Below are 16,137 nucleotides of genomic sequence, written 5' to 3'. Positions count from 1 at the left end.
CTACATGACAGAAACAGGCTACAAAGGTATACACGGGGAAGCGTGCTCCTCCTGCCTTGACAGACCAGTGCCACATACAAAACCCATATTTTCTGAAGATATTTTCTATTTCTTCATTATAGTCATTTGATTCCATCACAAAAGTCATCCACTCCCATTTCTCCCACTTTGCATTAAGCAGAGGTATGCTTGCACCCACTGGCATCTGGGAGATGACGGTAGAAGGCTGTTGTTCCTCTGATTGGTGCTTCTGGCTCACTGTTGGCCTTGGAGAAATCTGGGTCTGAGACAGATGAGGGATGTAATTTGAATGCTCCTTTGTCGCAGGGTGGGTTTGAGGGGACAGAAGATAGAAACTTTATCCAGAGGCAGGGAAGACTGCAGAGCAGAGAGGTGGTACGCCACCAGCTCCCAACAGTGGGTCAACTGGGAGCTATCCACCTGTGCTTTCTGAAGCAGCTCAATTGTAAAAGAGGAAGCCAACCAGGAAGGAGTTTCTCTATTTCCAGACTAACCATGGTCAGGGCAAGCATGGATCCTTTACCAAATGCAGAAGTCACTGCAGGCCATGCAGTACAGCAGCTGTTTGGTTAGGACAGCCAGATGCTGGCCGGGCTCAGTTTGGAGAAACTGGAAAGTAAGGGAGGCCTAGGTTACACAGCAGTGGCATGGAAAATGTGAAGAAAATCCAGTGGTGTGGCCGTGTGAAGATCTGAATTCAACTTATCCAGAATAATTCTCTCCATTCTCAAAATTTCAGATGAGGAACATCCATAGAAACTGCCTCTTGCCAATATCTTTAGGACTGCAATTTTCTCAACTTCTTCAACAGTCCTGGCTCTATTAAAACAGCTGGTTGCAATACAATTCAAATATTTTGGGTGAGTCTTTACAGTAGCTAAAAACCTGTCCAAAAGACGGCTGGCCAGAGCAAATATTTCTGGGTAAAGGCTGAACTGGTACTCGAGTTTGGCCAACCATTGATTTACTTCATCTTTCTGGGACGGAGAAACATTCTGATTTGTATGTATGTCTCGGCACATTGACCTTCCTTCCACATGTGGGCTTCCTAAGAGATTGCCTTTTCCGGTAGGAAAGACAATCTGTTTTTTCCAAATGTCCTGGAAACTTCGTGATATACTTTGGATTTGCCTGACACCCAGTTCGATGTAGCTACCTTCCCTCCTCTTCCTTGTCCTCCTGAGGGAAAGCAGGGCACCGCACCGGCGAGCATGGCGACTGAAACACGAGGGATCAGTCAGCCAGCTAGTTCCAGGTTGAGCCTGGGCCCAGGCTGCTACCCTGCAGCTCCTGCCGGTGCTGGTGCCCTGGTGAGGAGGGGGGCTCCCTGTCGCCATAGGGTGGCGGGAGCTGGGGAGAGGCACAGGGTGAGGCCGGCTCTGCCTCTGCCCAGGGAAGCCTCTCCAAGGGGAAATGGTGGAAGGAGGGAGGAGGGAAAAAGAAAAGTAAAGGAAGGGGTACGGGGGACAGAATAAGCAAAACCAAAGCAGAGGCACTGGCTTGCCAGCTCGCTGGGAAGGCTGGGGAGGGAGGGGGCTTAGGAGTGTTTTGTCTGAGTGTATCTAAGCACACCATATGTGTGCAGTGTCCGTGGAGGCCAGAAGAGGGCATCGAATCTCCTACAACTGGAGCTATGGACAGTTGCTAGCTATCTTGTGGGTGCTGGGAACTAAACCTGGTTCCTCTGAAAGAACAAGTACTCTTCACCACTAAGCCATCTCACCAGCCCCTCCACCCCCCATATGTATAATCTTGAATTTAGATACAACATGTAAGGAAAGTGTTCAAGATTTGGCTTAATCTGATTTCTTTGACTAAGCATAATGATTTTTCAGTTCTATCCATTTTTTCCCATAGAAAGGTTATGATTTAAATTTCTTTACAGCTGCATAAAATTTCATGCTGTATATGTACCAAATTTTCTTTATCCAATCATCTGCTGATGAGCATCCTGGATATTTTAATCTGTACAGCAATGAACATGGATATGTATGTATCTCTGTGGTATGTGGCCTTAAAGTCCTTCAGGAATGGGATGAAATAGCTGGGTGCATGTAAATTCTAGTTTTAATTTATGAGAAAGCTTCTTATTGATTTTCATATTGGCTACATAAGTATACACTCCCACCAACAATAAGTTTTCCTTTCTCCACAACCTCTCACTGTCACTTGTTTTCTTGATGGTAGTCATTCTGATTGTGGTAAGTTGAAACCTCAATGTGCAGTTCCCTCATAGTTAAGGACTTTGAATGTTTTATCAGGTATTCATTGGCCATTTGTATTGGCTGCTTTCTGTGAAAACCAAAACAATACAGGTTTAAAATACAAATGTATAAGAACATCGTCACAATGTTGAGGTAAGCATACCTTAAAAGAGACGTTCTAGGTAGGCTGACTAGACTCCAGTGGATGAACTTGCACTAAAGAACATCTGGGGACACAAACTTGACTCGATAAATCTTAACATATATGACAGAATGCATGGAATCTGGTGGGGGAGCTATAGGATTGTGTATGGGGGAGGGGATATAAGATGATTAAGATGTTTTATATGAAGTGCACAAAAATTCAATAAAAATATACATTGTAAAAAAATCCATTGTATTTCCTCTTTTGAGAACTGTCTGTTCAATTCATTAGCTCATTTATTGTTTAGATAATTTGGTATTTTTGGTGTTTAATTTTGCAGTTGTTTATATATTCTAGATATTAACCCTCTATCATGTGTAGTTGAAAAAGATTTCTTTTCCATTCTGTAGGCAATTTCTCATTCTGGTAATCATTTCCTTCACTGTGCTGAAAACTTAATTTCATATACTTCTATTTATGAATTTTCAAGGATTATTTTCCGTATTATTGGGGTCCTTGTCACAAAATCCTTACCCACAACTCTACTTTGAAATATTCTACCTATGTTTTCCTCTACTGATTTCATCCTTAAGTGTTTTAGTTCTTACATTAAGATCTTTGGTCTGAGCTGAGTAGATGACAAATTGGGTAAGAGCATTTACTCCGTAAGCATGAGGACCTCAGTTCACTCTACAGCACCCACATAAATTGCTGGACATGACTATACATGATTTTAACCCCACCACTGGGGAGCAGAGACAGGCAGATCTCCAGAGCTCTCTGGCCAGCCAGCCTAGATGAAATGGAGCGCTTCTATTGTGAGAGACCCTGTCTCAAAGCAAAAATGTGGAGAGTGATGGAAGACACCCAAATTCCTGTTCTAGCCTCTGTATGCACATAATCATGGAGATGAGCACCTGTAGTCACATACATGCACCACACATGCCACACACAATACATACAAAGACCTTAGATTAATTTTGAATTACTTTTTGTGTAGAGTGAGAAGTATGGATCTAATTTTATTTTTCAGTGTTTAGAAATCCACTTTTATCAGTGAGCTATTGTTAAAGAGGCTGTCTTCTTCAATTTATTTTTTCAACATCATTCTCTAAAGTTACATATTTATAACCGTGTGGGCTTACATATGGATCCTCTATTCATTACTCTACATTTCTCTTTTTGTGTGTATACTGTTCTTTTTTTTTTAACTATCTCTGTGTATCACTTGAAATCAAGCGTTATAATACTTCCATCATTGTCTTTCCTGCTAAGGATTGATCCAGCTATCCAGGGGTCTTTTGTGTTTCCATATGAATTTCAGAATTCTTTCTTCTAGTTCTGTGAAGAATGCCCTTGAGACTTTTACACAGGGGTCATCGAATCTTTTAATCACTTTCAGTAATATTCTCACAATACTTTTTGAGACAGGGTCTCCCTGTAGCCCCAGCTGGCCTGGAACTCACTATATAGACCAGGCTGGCCTTTGAATTCAAAGAGATTCACCTGCCTCTACCTCCCAAGTGCTGGGTCTTCCGGTGTCTTCTTAACTTCTTTCTTCAGTGTCTCAGAAGTTTTCACTGTAGAGATCCTTCATCCCCTTGCCTTGGTTTACACCTAGATAGTCTTTGAAGCTACTGTGAACAGGTTTAGCCCCCTTCCCAAGGCTATTTTTTTTTAGCAGGTTCATTATTTCTATACAGAAAGCTGCTGATTTTTGTACTGATTTTATATCCTGATACTTTACTGGAAGTGTTCAACAGGTCTCAGAGTTTGAAGTGGAAGGTTTAAGAAGTTCTATGTATAGGATTATGTCATCTGCATATAGGGATAATTTCACTTCTTCCTTTCCTAACTGCACTCTGTTTCTGGTTTTGCTACTCTGGCTAAGGCTTTGAGCACAAGAGTGGAGACAATGGGCATTTTTTGTCACACTCGAGATTCTAAAGGAATTCTCTCAGTTTTCCCAGATTTAGTTTAATGTATGCTATAGACTTGTCATATGCAGCCTTTATTACGCTGAGTTATGCCCCTTCTATCCCTGGTTTATTCAGGGTTTTTGTCACAAAAGGACATTGAATTGTATCAAAGACCTTTTCTGCATTAATTGACATGGCCCTGTCATTTCTGTTTTGAAGTCCATTTATGTGATTAAGTCTATTTATGTACTGATTGAGCATGTGTTCATTAGAGAAATTGGCCTATAGTTATTTTCTTGTAAAACTAATACCAAGATATAACTAATTCTGTGTCCAGAATTTTAGAATGAGATTGGTAGTATTCCTCCCCTTTCAATTTTGTGGACACTTTGAGGAAAATTTGCATTAGTTCTTCTTTAAAGTTTCCAAAGTATTCACCACTTAATCTATCTGGCTCTGAACCATATTTTATATTTTCACTCCTGCTTCAATCTGATTGATTTATACAAATATGTTTATTTTTTATGTCTTCTTAATTTAATTTTGGAAGGAAATATGTGCCTGGAAATAAATCCATTTATTCTAGATTTGTCACTATTTTGGAAAAGAGGTTTTCAAAATATATGTTAATGATTCTTCGAATTTGTAGTAGATCCCCATCCTCATAACTCTATTTTCTTAACGTGGATCTGTCTTCTCTTTCTTTGATTAGTTAGAGCTTTGCCAATCTTGTTTATTTTTTCAAAGAATCACCTCTGGTTTTACGCATTGCTGTTTCACTCTCCACTTCATTCTTTTGTGCTCTGATCTTTATTATTTCTTTACCACTTGCTGGTTTTATTATTTTTAATGTTTGTGGTATATGTATGATGTGCGTCTATATGTGTGTGGATGCTTGTACATGTGTGTCTGCATGCATGTGGAGGCTAGAACTTCAGACGTCTTCATTACTTGTGCTCCCTGTTATATGTTGAAGCAGGATCCCTCACTTGAACCTAAAGCTAGATAACTTGGCTAGTCTAGCTCTTCAGCTTGTCCTGGGGATCTTCTGTCTTTGCCTCCTAGGGCTTGGGGTTACAGATGGGCAGCCATGCTTGCTCAGAATTGATGTGGGTGTTAGGGATCAGAACTCTGATCCTCAAGATTACACATCATGCATCTTTTACCCAGTGATCCATCTCCTCAGCCCAACTACATACTTCTTTTGAATTTGTGTTGTTCTTTCTCTGCAATCCACTCAGAGATTGAGATGTACTATTGGGTTATTTATTTCAGACCTTTCTGGGGTCTGTTTTGTTTTCCTTTTGAGACAGAGTCTCCTTATAGTTCTGGCTGGCCTGGAACTCACTATGTAAACCGGGTTGGCTTGCCTCTGTGTCCACGGTGCTGGAATTAACAGTGTATTCACCACGTCCCTGATTTTTTAATTTAAGCATTCATAGCTATACACTTTTATAGGGCCTTAGCTGGATTCCAAAAGTTCTGGTAAGTTGTGCTCTCATTTTCCTGATTTTGGAAACTCTTAACAATTCCTTGATCTCTTCAATGGCCCACTGGTTATTCAAGAATTTATTGTTTAGTCTCTATGTATTAGTATAGTTTCTATAGTTTCTCTTGTTACTGATTTGTAGTTTTGATGTTTTTTTCGGTCTTTTTTTAGACAGGGTCTCCCTAGCCCCAGCTGGTCTGGAACTCACTATGTAGATTAAGAGGCTGGCCTTGAACTCAAAGAGATCTGCCTGCCTCTGCCTCTCAAGTACTGGGATTAAAGGAGTGACTGATTTCTAGTTTTATTGAACTATAGTATTATGAAAGATTATTTTGATTCTTTTATATTTGACAAGACTTGATGTGTGGCATACGAATGGTCTATTATAGAGAATATTACATGTGCTTCTGAGAAGAACGCATATTCAGTGCCTTTTAGATAGAATATTCTATATCTATATTATCTGTTACGTTCATTTGATCTATGGTGTAGGTTAACTTTGAGGTTATTGTTTATTTTCAGTTTGGATGGCCTATCAAGAAATGAGCATTGGGTGCTAAAAATCATCCACCATTATCGTGTCAGGACCTGTTTAACCATTTATGTTCATTCGTTTTTTTGTGCAAAATTAAGATTGCTATCATTTGACACATATATTTGAAACTGTAATTTCTTCATGTTTCCTTAATATATAGTGACCTATTTATCTTTTATAATTTTGGTTTTAATACTACTTTACTAGATATTGTGAAAATGACCTGTCTTAGTTACTTTTCTGTTACTTCCTTATAGAAGGAAGAGTTTATTTGAGTTTATGGTGCCAGAGGGGTAAGAATCCATCATGGCAGAGAAACATGGTGGCCGAGGAGGCCAGAGTAGAAAGCCAAGCACTCACATCTCCAAGCAGTCACAGGAAGCAGAGAGACTGGAAATCCAGCAGGACTTAAGAACTTTCAAAGCCCAACCCCAGTGATGGCATGGCCACAACTCCTAAAGTCTTCAGACAGCACTACCAACTGTAGATAAATTGTCCGAATTCTTGGAGCCTATGGGGGATGTTCTCATTTGAGCCCCCACACTACCTCAGCTTGTCTTCAGCTTTTGTTCACTCGAAGGATTGTTTTCCATCCTTTCATTCTTAATTTTATTCTGTCCTTGACTTTAGCAATAAGAATTGTTTCTTGGAAACAACAGATATTTGGATGTAGTTGTCTTTTATTTTGTTATGGATATAGTTTTTTTGTTTGTTCCTCTGGACTTTGTTTTTTTTTATTTTATGCTTTGTGTGTTGCCTGCATGTGTATAAATGCACCTATGTGTACAATCCCAGTGGTCAGAAGAGGGTGTTGGAACCTCTGGAATTGGAGTTACTGAAAGTTATTAGCCACCATGTGAGTGCTGGGAACTGAATCTGGGTCCTCTGCAAAAGCAGCCAATGCTGTTAGTTGCAGAGCTACCTCTACAATCCCAGTTCCTTGTTACAAAATATTTTATTAATTATTTGAGAACTTTATACGAGTGAACAATGTGTTTTGATCATATGCATCCCACTCCTGTACCTAATTCCTCCAAGATCCACCACATACTCCCCAGCCCTCAAGCTGTTTTATATAACCCACCAAGTTCAGTTACTGCTACCCATATACTCATGGGTGTGGGGCCACCGCTGAGACATGGTTCGCCTACCAGGGACAACAGCCTTAAAGGAAATGGGTTTTCCCTTCCCAGAAGCCACCGACTGTTGATAGTTCCTCATAGCTCCTCAGCTAGGTGTGAGGGTGCCTGAGCCCCTCCCCCTTTAATGCTGAGATGTTGACTGGCTTGATCTCATGAAAGTCTAAAATCTAGTTTTGTAATTTATTCAGAAAGTCTGTGTATCTTTATGGACAAGTTGAGGCCATTTTACACTAAGGTTATTATTTAGAGATGTTTACTAATTTTGGTAATTCTTTGGTTGTTTTTTGATTGGTTGGATTTGTCATTTACTTTCTTCTTTAAAGATTTATTTCTATTATTTTAATTGTGTGTGTGTGTGTGCATGTGTGTGTGTGTGTGTGTGTGTGTGTGTGTGTGTGTGTGTGTGTATGCATGTGAGTACAGGTGATCAGAGGAGGCCAGAATTGAATCCCCTTAAAGACAGGGTTAAAGGCAGTTTTGACAACCCTTTACGGGTGCTGGGAGGTAAACCTGGGTCCTGTACAAGGTCAGTTATGTGACATTAACCACAAGTCCTTTCTCCAGCTCCTACTTTCTATGCTATTTAGTATCAGATGTTTGTTGGTTTGCTGCTTTGCACATGATGGATTTGCTCTTAGCTCCTTTCATTCAAGCATTCCTTTCTTGGAGTTATTCTTTCCTGTCTCTTTTTTTGAGGACGTCTTCCTTCCTCCACTCTGTAGAATACCCCTTTAAGTACTCTATGCAGCGCTGGTGTAGCAGCCAAGAGGTTCCTTAGGTTGTGATTGTCATAAGAAGTGCTTATTTCTCCTTCATTGTTAAAATAGAGATTTGCTGGGTATAGCAATCTTAGTTGGCAGGTATTTACTTTCAAGGCATGAAATATAGTAATGCACGCTTTCCTAACATGGAAAGAAAATCATGCATCCCACGTTTTCTACATTTCTGGTGTGCTGATGTAGGGTTGATGATTTGAGGGTTGATGACCAGAAATCTGATGGCATTTTGATGTCCCTTATTGCGGGTTAGTTGGTGTTTTTTCTTACAGCTTTTAATATTTTTTATTTTATACTTTTCATGTCTAGACTATAAGTTGTGCAGAAATTCTTGGGGTTCTTAGTGCCTCTTGTACTTGAAAGTCTTTCTCTAGTTTCAGGAAATTTTCTGCTACAATTCTGTTGACTAGGTTCTCTATGCCTGTGTTTATCTGAACTCTTTCTAATGCCCTGTGGGCTCTGACATTCAGTCCCATGATTGTGTCTCAGCATTCTTCTGAATGGGGATACTCATTTGTCTGCTCCTGTGATGCTGAAAGCAGCGTTTCCACAGGCTTCTCATCCACCCCATATTCCTATCGCTGCCTGTGTCTACTTTCATCTTTTCCACTTTGATTTTCCTTAACTCACTGAGTGTATAACTTCCAACATGTCTATTTGCTTCATTTTCTCTGGATTGAATTGTATCCTCTTGGGTCACTCACCATTTTTACCAGGAAACTTTGGAAATCTTCATCTGATGTGTTAACTACTTCAATACCTTTGAGTTTAGTATTTGAGAAATTATGATTTTTCAGACGAATAATATTGTTTTATTTTTTTCATGTTTTCTACATTTCTGGTGTGCTGGATAGCTTTAGTGTCAACTTGACACACCTGGGTTGAGGGAGCAAGACAGTAAGTAGCATACTTCCATGGCCTGAGCTCCAGCTCCTGCCTCCAAGTTCCTACCCTGAGTTCCTACCTTGGGCTTCCTGATGAACTGTGACCTGGGAGATGAAAGATAAAATAAACCCTTTCTTCCCCAAGTTGGTAGTGGTCAGAGCGTTTAGTCACAATTGAGAAACAAACTAGGACACCTGGGTTGCAATTTATGTGCCTTTTGTTTTCTATATTTCTTCCAGGTTCATTTGATTTCAGAATGGTAATCTTTTTATTCAGCAACCTATTCTTTTTTATGGTTAAAACTAGAGAATTTATTGTTCTAACAAGAATGTTTTCCATTAGCTCAGTCTGTTAGAATGATTGATTTCCAAGGAGTAGCATTTAACCTGTTTTTTTTTTAAGTTTTAACCTTTTTGTTTTTGAGATTTTCATAGATGAATATTATCTTTACATTTTACAGCAACCTATTCTTAAAGGAATATTTCCAAGTACCACTCAGTGAGGAGAACACAAAATATACCATCAGCCACACTGTCAATCCAAGAATACATAGTAATACTCTTCAAATTAGTTCCAGTTTACTAAGATGCCACAAATGGCCATAAAACTAAAGATGGCAAAGCAGTGAGGAATGTACTGTGAAGTTAGGAACATTTAGTGTGACTGTGGAAACAGTAAGTCAGTGAGATAAAGAAAAAGACATGGAAAAGGGGAGGTAGGAAAGCACGTAAAAGAAACCAAAGAAGAATGAAAAAGGAGAGCAGAGGTAATGTTATATAGGGAAATGGGTCAGGAAACTATTTAAAAGAAAAGGTAGTAGGTTTCCCAATAATGCAAAAGTTCAGAAGCAAAATTAGATACATATAAATATCAGAAGGGAAATGAAATTAAGAGCATAAAATTATTTTATAAAATAAAGTCAAAATACTACTAAATGTTGACAAGGAAAAAGTGGAGAAAACACTGGGAATAAAAAAAAAAACTAAAGAAAAGAGTAAATATTGCCCAATAATAGAAAATGTGCAAATAAAATCAGATAAATGTGTAAAGGAAAATAATAAAAACATATTGTTTTCAATAATAAAATAGAGTACAAATCCTGTCAAATGTATAGTAAAAGGGCAGGGCAAGCATCCTAAGAAAAGGTAGAAAAAGAAAAAAAGGATAAAAAGACGAGGCGTTGGAGGAGCTTATTGCTGGGTCCCTGCAAACTGAAGACTTTGATACTCATGGGGGTGGGGAGTTTGGGACGGTTGTCTTTCCTTTGCTTTATACTGTTGCTGAATCTGAACTAGACCTATGTCTGGTATTGGCCAGAGCTGTCTTTGCTGCACTTGTTTTTCCTTTTCTCCTGCAGAGGGGCCTCTGCTGACCACACTTAGCTCTGTAGTCCATGGGCTGGGCAGATTCTCTCACCCTCTCATGACTTCCCAGATCATACCACCTTACCCTCACCTTGGCTAATGTTTTAGCTGGAAAGTGTCTCCCAGGTAGACTGGAAGCATGAAAAGCAACCACAGGACTGAGCTTCATCTTGAAGGATCTTCCTACTTTCAAGACCTAAGTATAAATCACCCTGCTGGAGGGATACAGCTGTGGGCATCTTGTACATTCCTGGAATTTCAGGTTTAAGACTGCCACAGTGAATGACATAGAGGTGGCCCTGGAGTTTGATCCCCCCCATTGACCTCACGCTCAACACTATCAAATCCAAGGTAATACTCAGTTCATATGATCTGTCCCAGTTTCTGAGGACAGAGCTCTTTTTCCCTATGCTCTTCACAGGCTGAGTTAGCTTTCTGTTGCTTGCACCCTTTGTATTGTCAGCTTGACACTCCTGCTCACCAAAACTGCTTCTCTGTGCCTTCTCTCCCCCAGGGGACATGGAGGGCCGAATTGAGGTTCCTTGATGTGCTGTTACTCCCTGACCCCAGGGTATCTCGGTTTTAAACAACTGCTTATATCTAAAGATGGCACCCAGCAGCTGTTCTCCCAGTCAGAAAGTATGACTAAATGAGACTGTTGCTGACTTGCTTACCTCGGTAATCACTGTACTGCCAAACCCACAGCTGGATTTGAGGCTCCTGAGGGATGTAGGCTCAACCTAAGGGCAGCCATCTTTGGAAGCAGTTCTTGCTCCTTTCAAGTTATTGGTAAGGGTAGTCCAAAAACACTCCAAAAATAACATAGGCTATTGTCACAGTCCTTGATTGCTTCCCAGATCTTGAAGGTAAACTCTTATTGCTGAAGACAGGATATACTTCAGATACAGCACTTGGAGCAATGGAGCTGGAACTGGCCTGGTAGCCTCCTCCCTGAAGACTAGCTTTCCTATATTAGAGAATACTATGCAAGTTGCTAAGGGAGAAAAAGAAATTAATGGTCCAGCCCAGCCATAAAGCCTAATAACCACAACAATGACCAACATAGCAATGTGTTTCTACTGGTACAGTAGTGACATTTTTACCTTGGGGTAATCAACAACTATCTAATTGGACTTAAAGCCTGCTCAATGGAAGGAAACTCATATGTGGTACTACAAACATAGCTAAATACACACGGCTGGATAGGTCATAGATTCTAGAGCAAAATCTATGTCTGTCAAATCCTTAGTCAAATGTAATTTCATACTGCTTGTTAAATATGTACCCTTATATTTATAGACAAGTATACCTCTTACTATCAAAGAAGCTTCTTTTTGCAACAGATGGAGACTGTTACACAGTTCCAAAACTGGCCAAACACACAGAATAAGTGTCTATGAGATGCCCAGTCCTAAGTGACATACCTACCATGCAACCTCTATGCCTAAGGCTCAAGAAACATAGTGGAACAGGGAGCAGAGAGAATATTAATACTTCTTTCAATTCTCACCAGCAAAGTTTCCTCATTCAGCAGATGGTGATTAACACAGAAAGTCACAATTGGCCAAACATAGAGAATAAGAGACTAAAAGAGTGCCTATCACTGGATAGGACTCCTATATTAAACCTTTGCTACCCAGGGTTCAGGGACCATCGTGGAAGAGGGGGTGGAAATCCTACAAGAGCCAGAGGTGGGGGATGACCAAGGAAACAGTTTTCCAGGCCGCTGAAAACTTGCTCCTATGAACTTACAACAATGGTGGAAGCACACACAAGACCCACCCAAACTCAAACCAGACAAAAACCCAGCATAGAAATGAGGAATGGGTAAGAAGCTCCGATTGTAGCTGAGGAACTATTAGAAACTGATAACTGTAGGGTGAAGTAGAGTTGATCTTTAAGGGAGTGATGCTAGAGAGGTTGACCAGGCTCCAGTGGATGAACTCACACTGAGGGACAGCTGAGGACATAAACTTGACTTGATAGTTCTTGTATATGACAGAATGCATGAAATCTGGTGGGGGTCTATATGAAAAGAGGCAGATAGGCGAGGGATTCTAAGTATAATTAAGATGTTTAGTATGAAATACACAAAAATTCAATAAAAATAGAAAATAAACTCTCATTAAGAGTAATAATAATAATGCTTGTATTTATGGGGCTGGTTGTGTGGCATAATGGTAGAGCATGTACTTAGTGTTCATGAACCCTTGGACTCAATTCCTACACACACACACACACACACACACACACACACACACTACCAATGCAGCAGTTAAGATGTAGGGCTTAATAGGAGATGTTAGGTCATGAAAGCTCAATCATGATGACTGTATCAATGCTACTACAGAAATAGCTTCATGCTGTGGATTTGCTCTCTCTTGTCATCTGTCTCCCACCACGTGGGGACAAAGTGTAGAGAAAGATGCAGAAAGCTGATCCTAGAATTTCCAGTCTCCAGAATCTTGACTATAAATTTGTTCCTACAAAGAACCTAATGTTGGATATTCTTTATAGCAGCACAAACAGCCTAATGGACATGGGGTAGGGGAACTGAGTCGACTAGAAGATCGTTCAGAATCATTCTTAAAATACACTGGAGTTAAAGGGAAAGACATTTTATGGAGTCCTGAAATTTTTTTCTTAACATTTAAAATAACTGTAAACTAGAGTGATACCTGACACTGTCGGAGTGCTAGATGAATAAAACTGTCACAGTTCTCTTGGCCTGCAGTCTGGGAAAGAAAAACTTTTGTAGGAGTCAAGTGATGTCTGGCATTTCCACCCTCATCCTTCATGCTCATGCCTGATAGAATCTGCTTGAAAATATTTTTTCTGCTATGATTAATTACCTGTCTACAGGCTACTGAAATGTGTTCACCTGTTCATATAATGTTTGTTAGACAGCATTAAAGGTGTGTATATATATATGTACATATAAAAGATGTTTTGTTGTTATTTTCTACTTCTTGACAATTTTCCCTAGAATATGTTTGTTTTCCTCATAAAAAATTTAATGAAGAAAAAAACATTTCCTTCACAAGAGCAAAACAGAATCAAGCACAAGAAGAGAAGAAAATAATGATAAAAGTAACCCAGATGCTCTACTTGCTAAATGCTAGAACAGTGCCCACTGCAATCCTCAGGCCCACTTTAGAGATGAGGAAATCACAGCAAGAAAGGATTACACTGCAGGTCTAAGTCCACAGGGTGGGAGTTGGGAGCTGGGTTTGGAGCTGGGGGATCAGACTCGGGTATCTTAGCTTTCTGACACCTTGAGGCGTGAGTAGAAAATGAGCGGGAATAAGCAAGTCTGAGTCTAAAGCAGTTGTCATGCATGTCCAGGTTTCTGGAGGTGTGACTGTGAGTGAATCATTTTCTCTCTCTCAAACATGTTTTCATTATATGTAATATAGGAATGTCAGTAATCATAACTGGCCTCTTCAGCAGATCACATAAAACCACAGATATAATTTGTAAAGTATACAGAGATTATTTAAATATATAGTAGCAATATTACCACCTTTCCCTCTCTATTTGGGTAAAAATATGGCTGATAATTGTGTTTCTGTAAGAGCAGAAAGCTTTGTATCTACAGTAAAAACACCAAAATTAGCCAGGCGTGGTGGTGCACGCCTTTAATCCCAGCACTTGGGAGGCAGAGGCAGGCAGATCTCTGTGAGGTCAAGGCCAGCCTGGTCTACATAGTCTGTTCCAGGACAGCTGGGGCTGTGGGGAGATCCTGTCTCAAAAAGACCACCCCCCCAAAAAACCCACCATCATTCATAACCTATAGTAGTCTCAGATCTGAGCGGAGGTGTTCCAGACAATGTTGGTGCTTTGTGGTGTGACAGGATGCACAGTACAAAGTGCATGGTGTGTTCAGGACCAAGGCTGTAGCGAAGATGTAACCCAGGCCAGCACTCCCAAGCATACCCTGTCCTCACTGAATGTTTGATTTTTAATTAATTTTTGATCATTGTTTATTCAAAACCCTTTTACTCCTGTCAATATTTTGTGATTCCCACATTAAGTTAACCCTTGTGTAGGGTTGTGACACGCAGTTTAAGAAGACGAACCCTACTATCATGATCTGCTGAAAAGTCTTAAGAAACATCTCTAAACTGCCCTGCTCTGAGAATTGGAGGATGAAGCATCTTGCCATGGGCTCCTTTAGTTCATTGATCAAGGGTAACCCAAAGCCCTTATTTGCTCATCAGATGGTGATTCCACATTCCTGAGTTCAGAGATTCCTACAGACATTCAACACTGAACCATTAAGCAAGCTGTATGATGGGAAGGAATATATATTTGGTACTGGTTAAGGCAAAGTGTGTGCCTGAACCTGGCCAAAGCCCAGGTGGAATTAGTCACTGCAGTGGTGGCTGGAAGAAGGGACAAGAATATTTGAAGGCTGTGTATAAGAGGAGTGCAACACACTTGGCACTGAACTATGGTACGATTATGATTCGTTCCCTAAGATTCATGCTGGGGATCCAGTCCAGTTGAGAGTGGTGGTCTTTTAAGAGGTAATTAGGTCATGGGGGCTCTGCCCTCATAAGGGAACTGCTATAGCTTTAAACTTGGCACTTCCCCGTATTCTCCTGCATAGGCACTCTTGTATGTATCTCCTCCTACTTTCTGCCTTGAGTTGAAGCTAATATAGACTCCTTCCAGAAGCCAGATGCAGTTGCCCAATTTTGACCTTCCCAGACTTTAGAACTGTGGACCAATATATACCTCTTTTCTTTGCAAATTACCTAGTCTTGGGTATTCTGTTACAGCTATAGAAATGAGCTCAAATAGTGAAAACATGGTTAATACACAGAAAATATGTAGTTCTTTATTTTCATACATTTTATGCCAATAAACTACACTGGCAGGATTATTGCATGTTAATCAAGCTGTTTGTGTGTGTAGGGGGGGTGATTAAACTAGCATCAGTTTTTAAATTCATAAGACTGTTGAGTGTGTTTTAAACACCAGTAAATACAGTAACTAGTAAAATGCAAATTCAGTTTATACTTTGTGATTCAAATGCTCCCAAATGGGAAAACATTCTTAACAAACTACTTTGTGTAGAAATAAGACAGTCCACAATGATTTAATAACAGAAAGCAAAGACTTTTAAGAGTTTCCATTATTTTTCAACACGTATCAAATTAATATACCTTGGGGTAGTATTGAAACTGAATGTTTGATTTTTAAAATTACGGTTTGATTTGCTGACTTGTTTCAGTTTCTAAATATTTTATTTCCTATTTTTATTTTATGTGTGTGCGTGTATTGCTTGTGTGCATGTAAGTGCACCTGTGTTGCGCAATGCAGCAGAGGTCAGAAGAAGGCAAACCCAGCTTCTCTACAAGAGCAGACCGTGCTCTTAACCACTGACCCATCTCTCCAGCCCCTGAATGATTTTTTTTTTCAGAAACCTGGGGCTGAAGAGATGGCTCAGTGGTTAAGAGCATGGATGCTCTTGCAGAGGGTCCAGGTTCAGTTCCCAGCACCCACATGGTGACTAATATCCATCTACAACTCCAGTTTCAGAGGACCTGATACCCTTTTCAGGCCTCCATGAACATTGGATGCACTTACATGCTGGCAAAACACTTATACACATAAAATAAAAATAAATCATTCAATGAATTTTGGCTTGG

The 16,137-nt window shown here is 40.0% G+C and overlaps 1 pseudogene; it reads right to left on the bottom strand.

Annotated features, from left to right (window-relative positions):
• LOC103729204 overlaps nt 1-16,137 on the bottom strand; it is a 100,020-nt pseudogene continuing 83,883 nt past the window's right edge.

Source organism: Nannospalax galili, unplaced genomic scaffold (assembly GCF_000622305.1).
Source record: "Nannospalax galili isolate Female #2095 unplaced genomic scaffold, S.galili_v1.0 scaffold151, whole genome shotgun sequence".
Taxonomy (NCBI): domain Eukaryota; kingdom Metazoa; phylum Chordata; class Mammalia; order Rodentia; family Spalacidae; genus Nannospalax; species Nannospalax galili.
Note: the sequence above shows the minus strand (reverse complement) of the source record. Positions and strands in the feature narration are given on the sequence as shown.